This window comes from Coturnix japonica, chromosome 16, assembly GCF_054131305.1.
Source record: "Coturnix japonica strain WE chromosome 16, WE-NBRP24, whole genome shotgun sequence".
NCBI lineage: Eukaryota > Metazoa > Chordata > Aves > Galliformes > Phasianidae > Coturnix > Coturnix japonica.
In genome coordinates, this window is record NC_140678.1 from 9,951,276 (window position 1) to 9,964,001 (window position 12,726).

Below are 12,726 nucleotides of genomic sequence, written 5' to 3' on the forward strand. Positions count from 1 at the left end.
CTGGTGGGAATGTCCTTATTTTGTAGAGGAATTTGGGAATTCTTGAATCACTGTATTCTATTAGGCTCCAAAGCATCATTCTGTAGGGATAAAGTCTTTCTTTGTGTATGAAAACCAGTGTTTTGTTTAGAAATGCTATTTTTAGGAATGAAATGCTTTATTTTTGAAAGAAAATAAAATTTTTGCAAGGATAATCAGTGATACTTCAGTGATAACTTTTTATTTCTGGTATGTGTAGTGATATTCGTGTGAAAATTTTTAATGTGTTGACAGAAATTGATATTTCGGGTGGAACTGTCCTTATTTTGTAGAGTAAAACTGGTGTTCTGGAAACAATGTGTCATATTATGCTCCTAAGTATCATTTAGTAGAGAGAATATCTTCTTTTGGGTATTAAAAACCATATGTTGTTTAGAACATACTATTCTCAGGAATGAAAAGCATTTTCTTAGGTAAGAAAAATGTATTTTTGCCAGAATACGGAGTGATACTTAAGAGAGTACTTTTTATTTCTGGAAGAAGTGGTGATATTCATGTGTAAATGGTAGAAATTTTAACAGAAACTGTCATTTTGGGTGGAAATGTCCATAATTTGTAGAGGAAAACGGGTATTCTGGTAGAAATGCATCCTATAATGCTACAGTGCATCATTTTCTAGAGAAAATATCTTCTTTTGGTTATGAAAACAGGTATTAGGTTTAGAAAATGCTATTTTTAGTGAAGAAAATTCATATTTTCAAAAGAAACTCGAATATTTGCCAGGATAAATGGTGATGCTTTAGAGAGAACTTATTATTTCTGGTCTATGTAGTGAAAGTCGTGTGTAAATTTCAAAAATTAGAACAGAAATTGATCTTTAGGGGGGAAGTGTCCTTATTTGAAAGAGGAATTCCGGTATTCTGTAAACAATGTATCATATTATGCTGCAAATATTCATTTTTTAGAGGAACTGTCTTCTTTTGAGGATGAAACCCAGTATTTTGGGGAGAAAATGATATTTTTAGGGCTGAAAAGCATTGTATTTGTTAAGAAAAATGTATTTTTGCAAGGATAAGAAGTGATACTGAAGAATGTACCTTTTATTTTTTTCTGGGATAAGTACTGCTATTAATGTCAAAGTTCTCTAAATCTTGACAGAAATTGATATTTTGGGAGGAAATGTCCTTATTTTGTAGAGGAATACAGGAATTCATGAAACACTGTATTCTATTATGCTCCAAAGGAACATTCTGTAGAGATAATGTCTACCTTTGGGGATGAAAACCAGTATTTTGTTTAGAAAATGCTATTTTTAGGAATGAAAAGCATTAGTTTGGTAAGAAAATGAAATATTTGAAAGGATAATTAGTGATACTTATGAGATTCCTTTTTATTTCTGGGATAAGCAAGGATATTACTGTGAAAGTTTTCTACATTATGACACAACTTGATATTTCTGGTGGGAATGTCCTTATTTTGTAGAGGAATTTGGGAATTCTTGAATCACTGTATTCTATTAGGCTCCAAAGCATCATTCTGTAGGGATAAAGTCTTTCTTTGTGTATGAAAACCAGTGTTTTGTTTAGAAATGCTATTTTTAGGAATGAAATGCTTTATTTTTGAAAGAAAATAAAATTTTTGCAAGGATAATCAGTGATACTTCAGTGATAACTTTTTATTTCTGGTATGTGTAGTGATATTCGTGTGAAAATTTTTAATGTTTTGACAGAAATTGATATTTCGGGTGGAACTGTCCTTATTTTGTAGAGTAAAACTGGTGTTCTGGAAACAATGTGTCATATTATGCTCCTAAGTATCATTTAGTAGAGAGAATATCTTCTTTTGGGTATTAAAAACCATATGTTGTTTAGAACATACTATTCTCAGGAATGAAAAGCATTTTCTTAGGTAAGAAAAATGTATTTTTGCCAGAATACGGAGTGATACTTAAGAGAGTACTTTTTATTTCTGGAAGAAGTGGTGATATTCATGTGTAAATGGTAAAAATTTTAACAGAAACTGTCATTTTGGGTGGAAATGTCCATAATTTGTAGAGGAAAACGGGTATTCTGGTAGAAATGCATCCTATAATGCTACAGTGCATCATTTTCTAGAGAAAATATCTTCTTTTGGTTCTGAAAACAGGTATTAGGTTTAGAAAATGCTATTTTTAGTGAAGAAAATTCATATTTTCAAAAGAAACTCAAATATTTGCCAGGATAAATGGTGATGCTTTAGAGAGAACTTATTATTTCTGGTCTATGTAGTGAAAGTCGTGTGTAAATTTCAAAAATTAGAACAGAAATTGATCTTTAGGGGGGGAAGTGTCCTTATTTGAAAGAGGAATTCCGGTATTCTGTAAACAGTGTATCATATTATGCTGCAAATATTCATTTTTTAGAGGAACTGTCTTCTTTTGAGGATGAAACTCAGTATTTTGGGGAGAAAATGATATTTTTAGGGCTGAAAAGCATTGTATTTGTTAAGAAAAATGTATTTTTGCAAGGATAAGAAGTGATACTCAAGAATGTACCTTTTATTTTTTTTTTCTGGGATAAGTACTGCTATTATTGTCAAAGTTCTCTAAATCTTGACAGAAATTTGTATTTTGGGTGGAAATGTCCTTATTTTGTAGAGGAATACAGGAATTCATGAAACACTGTATTCTATTATGCTCCAAAGGAACATTCTGTAGAGATAATGTCTACCTTTGGGGATGAAAACCAGTATTTTGTTTTGGAAATGCTATTTTTAGGAATGAAAAGCATTAGTTTGGTAAGAAAATGAAATATTTGAAAGGATCATTAGTGATACTTATGAGATTCCTTTTTATTTCTGGGATAAGCAAGGATATTAGTGTGAAAGTTTTCTACATTATGACACAACTTGATATTTCTGGTGGGAATGTCCTTATTTTGTAGAGGAATTTGGGAATTCTTGAATCACTGTATTCTATTAGGCTCCAAAGCATCATTCTGTAGGGATAAAGTCTTTCTTTGTGTATGAAAACTAGTATTTTGTTTAGAAATGCTATTTTTAGGAATGAAATGCTTTATTTTTGAAAGAAAATGAATTTTTTGCAAGGATAATTAGTGATACTTCAGTGATAACTTTTTATTTCTGGTATGTGTAGTGATATTCGTGTGAAAATTTTTAATGTTTTGACAGAAATTGATATTTCGGGTGGAACTGTCCTTATTTTGTAGAGTAAAACTGGTGTTCTGGAAACAATGTGTCATATTATGCTCCTAAGTATCATTTAGTAGAGAGAATATCTTCTTTTGGGAATTAAAAACCATATGTTGTTTAGAACATACTATTCTCAGGAATGAAAAGCCTTTTCTTAGGTAAGAAAAATGTATTTTTGCCAGAATACGGAGTGATACTTAAGAGAGAACTTCTTATTTCTGGAAGAAGTGGTGATATTCATGTGTAAATGGTAAAAATTTTAACAGAAACTGTCATTTTGGGTGGAAATGTCCATAATTTGTAGAGGAAAACGGGTATTCTGGTAGAAATGCATCCTATAATGCTACAGTGCATCATTTTCTAGAGAAAATATCTTCTTTTGGTTATGAAAACAGGTATTAGGTTTAGAAAATGCTATTTTTAGTGAAGAAAATTCATATTTTCAAAAGAAACTCAAATATTTGCCAGGATAAATGGTGATGCTTTAGAGAGAACTTATTATTTCTGGTCTATGTAGTGAAAGTCGTGTGTAAATTTCAAAAATTAGAACAGAAATTGATCTTTAGGGGGGAAGTGTCCTTATTTGAAAGAGGAATTCCGGTATTCTGTAAACAATGTATCATATTATGCTGCAAATATACATTTTTTAAAGGAACTGTCTTCTTTTGAGGATGAAACCTAGTATTTTGGGGAGAAAATGATATTTTTAGGGCTGAAAAGCATTGTATTTGTTAAGAAAAATGTATTTTTGCAAGGATAAGAAGTGATACTCAAGAATGTACCTTTTATTTTTTTCTGGGATAAGTACTGCTATTAATGTCAAAGTTCTCTAAATCTTGACAGAAATTGATATTTTGGGTGGAAATGTCCTTATTTTGTAGAGGAATACAGGAATTAATGAAACACTGTATTCTATTATGCTCCAAAGGAACATTCTGTAGAGATAATGTCTACCTTTGGGGATGAAAACCAGTATTTTGTTTAGAAAATGCTATTTTTAGGAATGAAAAGCATTAGTTTGGTAAGAAAATGAAATATTTGAAAGGATAATTAGTGATACTTATGAGATTCCTTTTTATTTCTGGGATAAGCAAGGATATTACTGTGAAAGTTTTCTACATTATGACACAACTTGATATTTTTGGTGGGAATGTCCTTATTTTGTAGAGGAATTTGGGAATTCTTGAATCACTGTATTCTATTAGGCTCCAAAGCATCATTCTGTAGGGATAAAGTCTTTCTTTGTGTATGAAAACCAGTATTTTGTTTAGAAATGCTATTTTTAGGAATGAAATGCTTTATTTTTGAAAGAAAATGAAATTTTTGCAAGGATAATTAGTGATACTTCAGTGATAACTTTTTATTTCTGGTATGTGTAGTGATATTCGTGTGAAAATTTTTAATGTTTTGACAGAAATTGATATTTCGGGTGGAACTGTCCTTATTTTGTAGAGTAAAACTGGTGTTCTGGAAACAATGTGTCATATTATGCTCCTAAGTATCATTTAGTAGAGAGAATATCTTCTTTTGGGAATTAAAAACCATATGTTGTTTAGAACATACTATTCTCAGGAATGAAAAGCATTTTCTTAGTTAAGAAAAATGTATTTTTGCCAGAATACGGAGTGATACTTAAGAGAGAACTTCTTATTTCTGGAAGAAGTGGTGATATTCATGTGTAAATGGTAAAAATTTTAACAGAAACTGTCATTTTGGGTGGAAATGTCCATAATTTGTAAAGGAAAACGGGTATTCTGGTAGAAATGCATCCTATAATGCTACAGTGCATCATTTTCTAGAGAAAATATCTTCTTTTGGTTATGAAAACAGGTATTAGGTTTAGAAAATGCTATTTTTAGTGAAGAAAATTCATATTTTCAAAAGAAACTCAAATATTTGCCAGGATAAATGGTGATGCTTTAGAGAGAACTTATTATTTCTGGTCTATGTAGTGAAAGTCGTGTGTAAATTTCAAAAATTAGAACAGAAATTGATCTTTAGGGGGGAAGTGTCCTTATTTGAAAGAGGAATTCCGGTATTCTGTAAACAATGTATCATATTATGCTGCAAATATTCATTTTTTAGAGGAACTGTCTTCTTTTGAGGATGAAACCCAGTATTTTGGGGAGAAAATGATATTTTTAGGGCTGAAAAGCATTGTATTTGTTAAGAAAATTGTATTTTTGCAAGGATAAGAAGTGATACTCAAGAATGTACCTTTTATTTTTTTTTTCTGGGATAAGTACTGCTATTATTGTCAAAGTTCTCTAAATCTTGACAGAAATTGATATTTTGGGTGGAAATGTCCTTATTTTGTAGAGGAATACAGGAATTCATGAAACACTGTATTCTATTATGCTCCAAAGGAACATTCTGTAGAGATAATGTCTACCTTTGGGGATGAAAACCAGTATTTTGTTTAGAAAATGCTATTTTTAGGAATGAAAAGCATTAGTTTGGTAAGAAAATGAAATATTTGAAAGGATAATTAGTGATACTTATGAGATTCCTTTTTATTTCTGAGATAAGCAAGGATATTAGTGTGAAAGTTTTCTACATTATGACACAACATTATATTTCTGGTGGGAATGTCCTTATTTTGTAGAGGAATTTGGGAATTCTTGAATCACTGTATTCTATTAGGCTCCAAAGCATCATTCTGTAGGGATAAAGTCTTTCTTTGTGTATGAAAACCAGTATTTTGTTTAGAAATGCTATTTTTAGGAATGAAATGCTTTATTTTTGAAAGAAAATGAAATTTTTGCAAGGATAATTAGTGATACTTCAGTGATAACTTTTTATTTCTGGTATGTGTAGTGATATTCGTGTGAAAATTTTTAATGTGTTGACAGAAATTGATATTTCGGGTGGAACTGTCCTTATTTTGTAGAGTAAAACTGGTGTTCTGGAAACAATGTGTCATATTATGCTCCTAAGTATCATTTAGTAGAGAGAATATCTTCTTTTGGGAATTAAAAACCATATGTTGTTTAGAACATACTATACTCAGGAATGAAAAGCATTTTCTTAGGTAAGAAAAATGTATTTTTGCCAGAATACGGAGTGATAGATAAGAGAGAACTTTTTATTTCTGGAAGAAGTGGTGATATTCATGTGTAAATGGTAGAAATTTTAACAGAAACTGTCATTTTGGGTGGAAATGTCCATAATTTGTAGAGGAAAACGGGTATTCTGGTAGAAATGCATCCTATAATGCTACAGTGCATCATTTTCTAGAGAAAATATCTTCTTTTGGTTATGAAAACAGGTATTAGGTTTAGAAAATGCTATTTTTAGTGAAGAAAATTCATATTTTCAAAAGAAACTCAAATATTTGCCAGGATAAATGGTGATGCTTTAGAGAGAACTTATTATTTCTGGTCTATGTAGTGAAAGTCGTGTGTAAATTTCAAAAATTAGAACAGAAATTGATCTTTAGGGGGGAAGTGTCCTTATTTGAAAGAGGAATTCCGGTATTCTGTAAACAATGTATCATATTATGCTGCAAATATTCATTTTTTAGAGGAACTGTCTTCTTTTGAGGATGAAACCCAGTATTTTGGGGAGAAAATGATATTTTTATGGCTGAAAAGCATTGTATTTGTTAAGAAAAATGTATTTTTGCAAGGATAAGAAGTGATACTCAAGAATGTACCTTTTTTTTTTCTGGGATAAGTACTGCTATTATTGTCAAAGTTCTCTAAATCTTGACAGAAATTGATATTTTGGGTGGAAATGTCCTTATTTTGTAGAGGAATACAGGAATTCATGAAACACTGTATTCTATTATGCTCCAAAGGAACATTCTGTAGAGATAATGTCTGCCTTTGGGGATGAAAACCAGTATTTTGTTTAGAAAATGCTATTTTTAGGAATGAAAAGCATTAGTTTGGTAAGAAAATGAAATATTTGAAAGGATAATTAGTGATACTTATGAGATTCCTTTTTATTTCTGAGATAAGCAAGGATATTAGTGTGAAAGTTTTCTACATTATGACACAACTTGATATTTCTGGTGGGAATGTCCTTATTTTGTAGAGGAATTTGGAATTCTTGAATCACTGTATTCTATTAGGCTCCAAAGCATCATTCTGTAGGGATAAAGTCTTTCTCTGTGTATGAAAACCAGTATTTTGTTTAGAAATGCTATTTTTAGGAATGAAATGCTTTATTTTTGAAAGAAAATGAAATTTTTGCAAGGATAATTAGTGATACTTCAGTGATAACTTTTTATTTCTGGTATGTGTAGTGATATTCGTGTGAAAATTTTTAATGTGTTGACAGAAATTGATATTTCGGGTGGAACTGTCCTTATTTTGTAGAGTAAAACTGGTGTTCTGGAAACAATGTGTCATATTATGCTCCTAAGTATCATTTAGTAGAGAGAATATCTTCTTTTGGGAATTAAAAACCATATGTTGTTTAGAACATACTATTCTCAGGAATGAAAAGCATTTTCTTAGGTAAGAAAAATGTATTTTTGCCAGAATACGGAGTGATAGATAAGAGAGAACTTTTTATTTCTAGAAGAAGTGGTGATATTCATGTGTAAATGGTAGAAATTTTAACAGAAACTGTCATTTTGGGTGGAAATGTCCATAATTTGTAGAGGAAAACGGGTATTCTGGTAGAAATGCATCCTATAATGCTACAGTGCATCATTTTCTAGAGAAAATATCTTCTTTTGGTTATAAAAACAGATATTAGGTTTAGAAAATGCTATTTTTAGTGAAGAAAATTCATATTTTCAAAAGAAACTCAAATATTTGCCAGGATAAATGGTGATGCTTTAGAGAGAACTTATTATTTCTGGTCTATGTAGTGAAAGTCGTGTGTAAATTTCAAAAATTAGAACAGAAATTGATCTTTAGGGGGGAAGTGTCCTTATTTGAAAGAGGAATTCCGGTATTCTGTAAACAATGTATCATATTATGCTGCAAATATTCATTTTTTAGAGGAACTGTCTTCTTTTGAGGATGAAACCTAGTATTTTGGGGAGAAAATGATATTTTTAGGGCTGAAAAGCATTGTATTTGTTAAGAAAAATGTATTTTTGCAAGGATAAGAAGTGATACTCAAGAATGTACCTTTTATTTTTTTCTGGGATAAGTACTGCTATTAATGTCAAAGTTCTCTAAATCTTGACAGAAATTGATATTTTGGGTGGAAATGTCCTTATTTTGTAGAGGAATACAGGAATTAATGAAACACTGTATTCTATTATGCTCCAAAGGAACATTCTGTAGAGATAATGTCTACCTTTGGGGATGAAAACCAGTATTTTGTTTAGAAAATGCTATTTTTAGGAATGAAAAGCATTAGTTTGGTAAGAAAATGAAATATTTGAAAGGATAATTAGTGATACTTATGAGATTCCTTTTTATTTCTGAGATAAGCAAGGATATTAGTGTGAAAGTTTTCTACATTATGACACAACTTGATATTTCTGGTGGGAATGTCCTTATTTTGTAGAGGAATTTGGGAATTCTTGAAGCACTGTATTCTATTAGGCTCCAAAGCATCATTCTGTAGGGATAAAGTCTTTCTTTGTGTATGAAAACCAGTATTTTGTTTAGAAATGCTATTTTTAGGAATGAAATGCTTTATTTTTGAAAGAAAATGAAATTTTTGCAAGGATAATTAGTGATACTTCAGTGATAACTTTTTATTTCTGGTATGTGTAGTGATATTCGTGTGAAAATTTTTAATGTTTTGACAGAAATTGATATTTCGGGTGGAACTGTCCTTATTTTGTAGAGTAAAACTGGTGTTCTGGAAACAATGTGTCATATTATGCTCCTAAGTATCATTTAGTAGAGAGAATATCTTCTTTTGGGAATTAAAAACCATATGTTGTTTAGAACATACTATTCTTAGGAATGAAAAGCATTTTCTTAGGTAAGAAATATGTATTTTTGCCAGAATACGGAGTGATACTTAAGAGAGAACTTCTTATTTCTGGAAGAAGTGGTGATATTCATGTGTAAATGGTAAAAATTTTAACAGAAACTGTCATTTTGGGTGGAAATGTCCATAATTTGTAGAGGAAAACGGGTATTCTGGTAGAAATGCATCCTATAATGCTACAGTGCATCATTTTCTAGAGAAAATATCTTCTTTTGGTTATGAAAACAGGTATTAGGTTTAGAAAATGCTATTTTTAGTGAAGAAAATTCATATTTTCAAAAGAAACTCAAATATTTGCCAGGATAAATGGTGATGCTTTAGAGAGAACTTATTATTTCTGGTCTATGTAGTGAAAGTCGTGTGAAAATTTCAAAAATTAGAACAGAAATTGATCTTTAGGGGGGAAGTGTCCTTATTTGAAAGAGGAATTCCGGTATTCTGTAAACAATGTATCATATTATGCTGCAAATATTCATTTTTTAAAGGAACTGTCTTCTTTTGAGGATGAAACCTAGTATTTTGGGGAGAAAATGATATTTTTAGGGCTGAAAAGCATTGTATTTGTTAAGAAAAATGTATTTTTGCAAGGATAAGAAGTGATACTCAAGAATGTACCTTTTATTTTTTTCTGGGATAAGTACTGCTATTAATGTCAAAGTTCTCTAAATCTTGACAGAAATTGATATTTTGGGTGGAAATGTCCTTATTTTGTAGAGGAATACAGGAATTCATGAAACACTGTATTCTATTATGCTCCAAAGGAACATTCTGTAGAGATAATGTCTACCTTTGGGGATGAAAACCAGTATTTTGTTTAGAAAATGCTATTTTTAGGAATGAAAAGCATTAGTTTGGTAAGAAAATGAAATATTTGAAAGGATAATTAGTGATACTTATGAGATTCCTTTTTATTTCTGGGATAAGCAAGGATATTAGTGTGAAAGTTTTCTACATTATGACACAACTTGATATTTCTGGTGGGAATGTCCTTATTTTGTAGAGGAATTTGGGAATTCTTGAATCACTGTATTCTATTAGGCTCCAAAGCATCATTCTGTAGGGATAAAGTCTTTCTTTGTGTATGAAAACCAGTATTTTGTTTAGAAATGCTATTTTTAGGAATGAAATGCTTTAATTTTTGAAAGAAAATGAAATTTTTGCAAGGATAATTAGTGATACTTCAGTGATAACTTTTTATTTCTGGTATGTGTAGTGATATTCGTGTGAAAATTTTTAATGTGTTGACAGAAATTGATATTTCGGGTGGAACTGTCCTTATTTTGTAGAGTAAAACTGGTGTTCTGGAAACAATGTGTCATATTATGCTCCTAAGTATCATTTAGTAGAGAGAATATCTTCTTTTGGGAATTAAAAACCATATGTTGTTTAGAACATACTATTCTCAGGAATGAAAAGCATTTTCTTAGGTAAGAAAAATGTATTTTTGCCAGAATACGGAGTGATAGATAAGAGAGAACTTTTTATTTCTGGAAGAAGTGGTGATATTCATGTGTAAATGTTAAAAATTTTAACAGAAACTGTCATTTTGGGTGGAAATGTCCATAATTTGTAGAGGAAAACGGGTATTCTGGTAGAAATGCATCCTATAATGCTACAGTGCATCATTTTCTAGAGAAAATATCTTCTTTTGGTTATGAAAACAGGTATTAGGTTTAGAAAATGCTATTTTTAGTGAAGAAAATTCATATTTTCAAAAGAAACTCAAATATTTGCCAGGATAAATGGTGATGCTTTAGAGAGAACTTATTATTTCTGGTCTATGTAGTGAAAGTCGTGTGTAAATTTCAAAAATTAGAACAGAAATTGATCTTTAGGGGGGAAGTGTCCTTATTTGAAAGAGGAATTCCGGTATTCTGTAAACAATGTATCATATTATGCTGCAAATATTCATTTTTTAGAGGAACTGTCTTCTTTTGAGGATGAAACCCAGTATTTTGGGGAGAAAATGATATTTTTAGGGCTGAAAAGCATTGTATTTGTTAAGAAAAATGTATTTTTGCAAGGATAAGAAGTGATACTCAAGAATGTACCTTTTATTTTTTTCTGGGATAAGTACTGCTATTATTGTCAAAGTTCTCTAAATCTTGACAGAAATTGATATTTTGGGTGGAAATGTCCTTATTTTGTAGAGGAATACAGGAATTCATGAAACACTGTATTCTATTATGCTCCAAAGGAACATTCTGTAGAGATAATGTCTACCTTTGGGGATGAAAACCAGTATTTTGTTTAGAAAATGCTATTTTTAGGAATGAAAAGCATTAGTTTGGTAAGAAAATGAAATATTTGAAAGGATAATTAGTGATACTTATGAGATTCCTTTTTATTTCTGAGATAAGCAAGGATATTAGTGTGAAAGTTTTCTACATTATGACACAACATTATATTTCTGGTGGGAATGTCCTTATTTTGTAGAGGAATTTGGGAATTCTTGAATCACTGTATTCTATTAGGCTCCAAAGCATCATTCTGTAGGGATAAAGTCTTTCTTTGTGTATGAAAACCAGTATTTTGTTTAGAAATGCTATTTTTAGGAATGAAATGCTTTATTTTTGAAAGAAAATGAAATTTCTGCAAGGATAATTAGTGATACTTCAGTGATAACTTTTTATTTCTGGTATGTGTAGTGATATTCGTGTGAAAATTTTTAATGTTTTGACAGAAATTGATATTTCGGGTGGAACTGTCCTTATTTTGTAGAGTAAAACTGGTGTTCTGGAAACAATGTGTCATATTATGCTCCTAAGTATCATTTAGTAGAGAGAATATCTTCTTTTGGGAATTAAAAACCATATGTTGTTTAGAACATACTATTCTCAGGAATGAAAAGCATTTTCTTAGGTAAGAAAAATGTATTTTTGCCAGAATACGGAGTGATACTTAAGAGAGAACTTCTTATTTCTGGAAGAAGTGGTGATATTCATGTGTAAATGGTAAAAATTTTAACAGAAGCTGTCATTTTGGGTGGAAATGTCCATAATTTGTAAAGGAAAACGGGTATTCTGGAAGAAATGCATCCTATAATGCTACAGTGCATAATTTTCTAGAGAAAATATCTTCTTTTGGTTATGAAAACAGGTATTAGGTTTAGAAAATGCTATTTTTAGTGAAGAAAATTCATATTTTCAAAAGAAACTCAAATATTTGCCAGGATAAATGGTGATGCTTTAGAGAGAACTTATTATTTCTGGTCTATGTAGTGAAAGTCGTGTGTAAATTTCAAAAATTAGAACAGAAATTGATCTTTAGGGGGAAAGTGTCCTTATTTGAAAGAGGAATTCCGGTATTCTGTAAACAATGTATCATATTATGCTGCAAATATTCATTTTTTAGAGGAACTGTCTTCTTTTGAGGATGAAACCCAGTATTTTGGGGAGAAAATGATATTTTTAGGGCTGAAAAGCATTGTATTTGTTAAGAAAAATGTATTTTTGCAAGGATAAGAAGTGATACTCAAGAACGTACCTTTTTTTTTTTTTTTTTCTGGGATAAGTACTGCTATTAATGTCAAAGTTCTCTAAATCTTGACAGAAATTGATATTTTGGGTGGAAATGTCCTTATTTTGTAGAGGAATACAGGAATTAATGAAACACTGTATTCTATTATGCTCCAAAGGAACATTCTGTAGA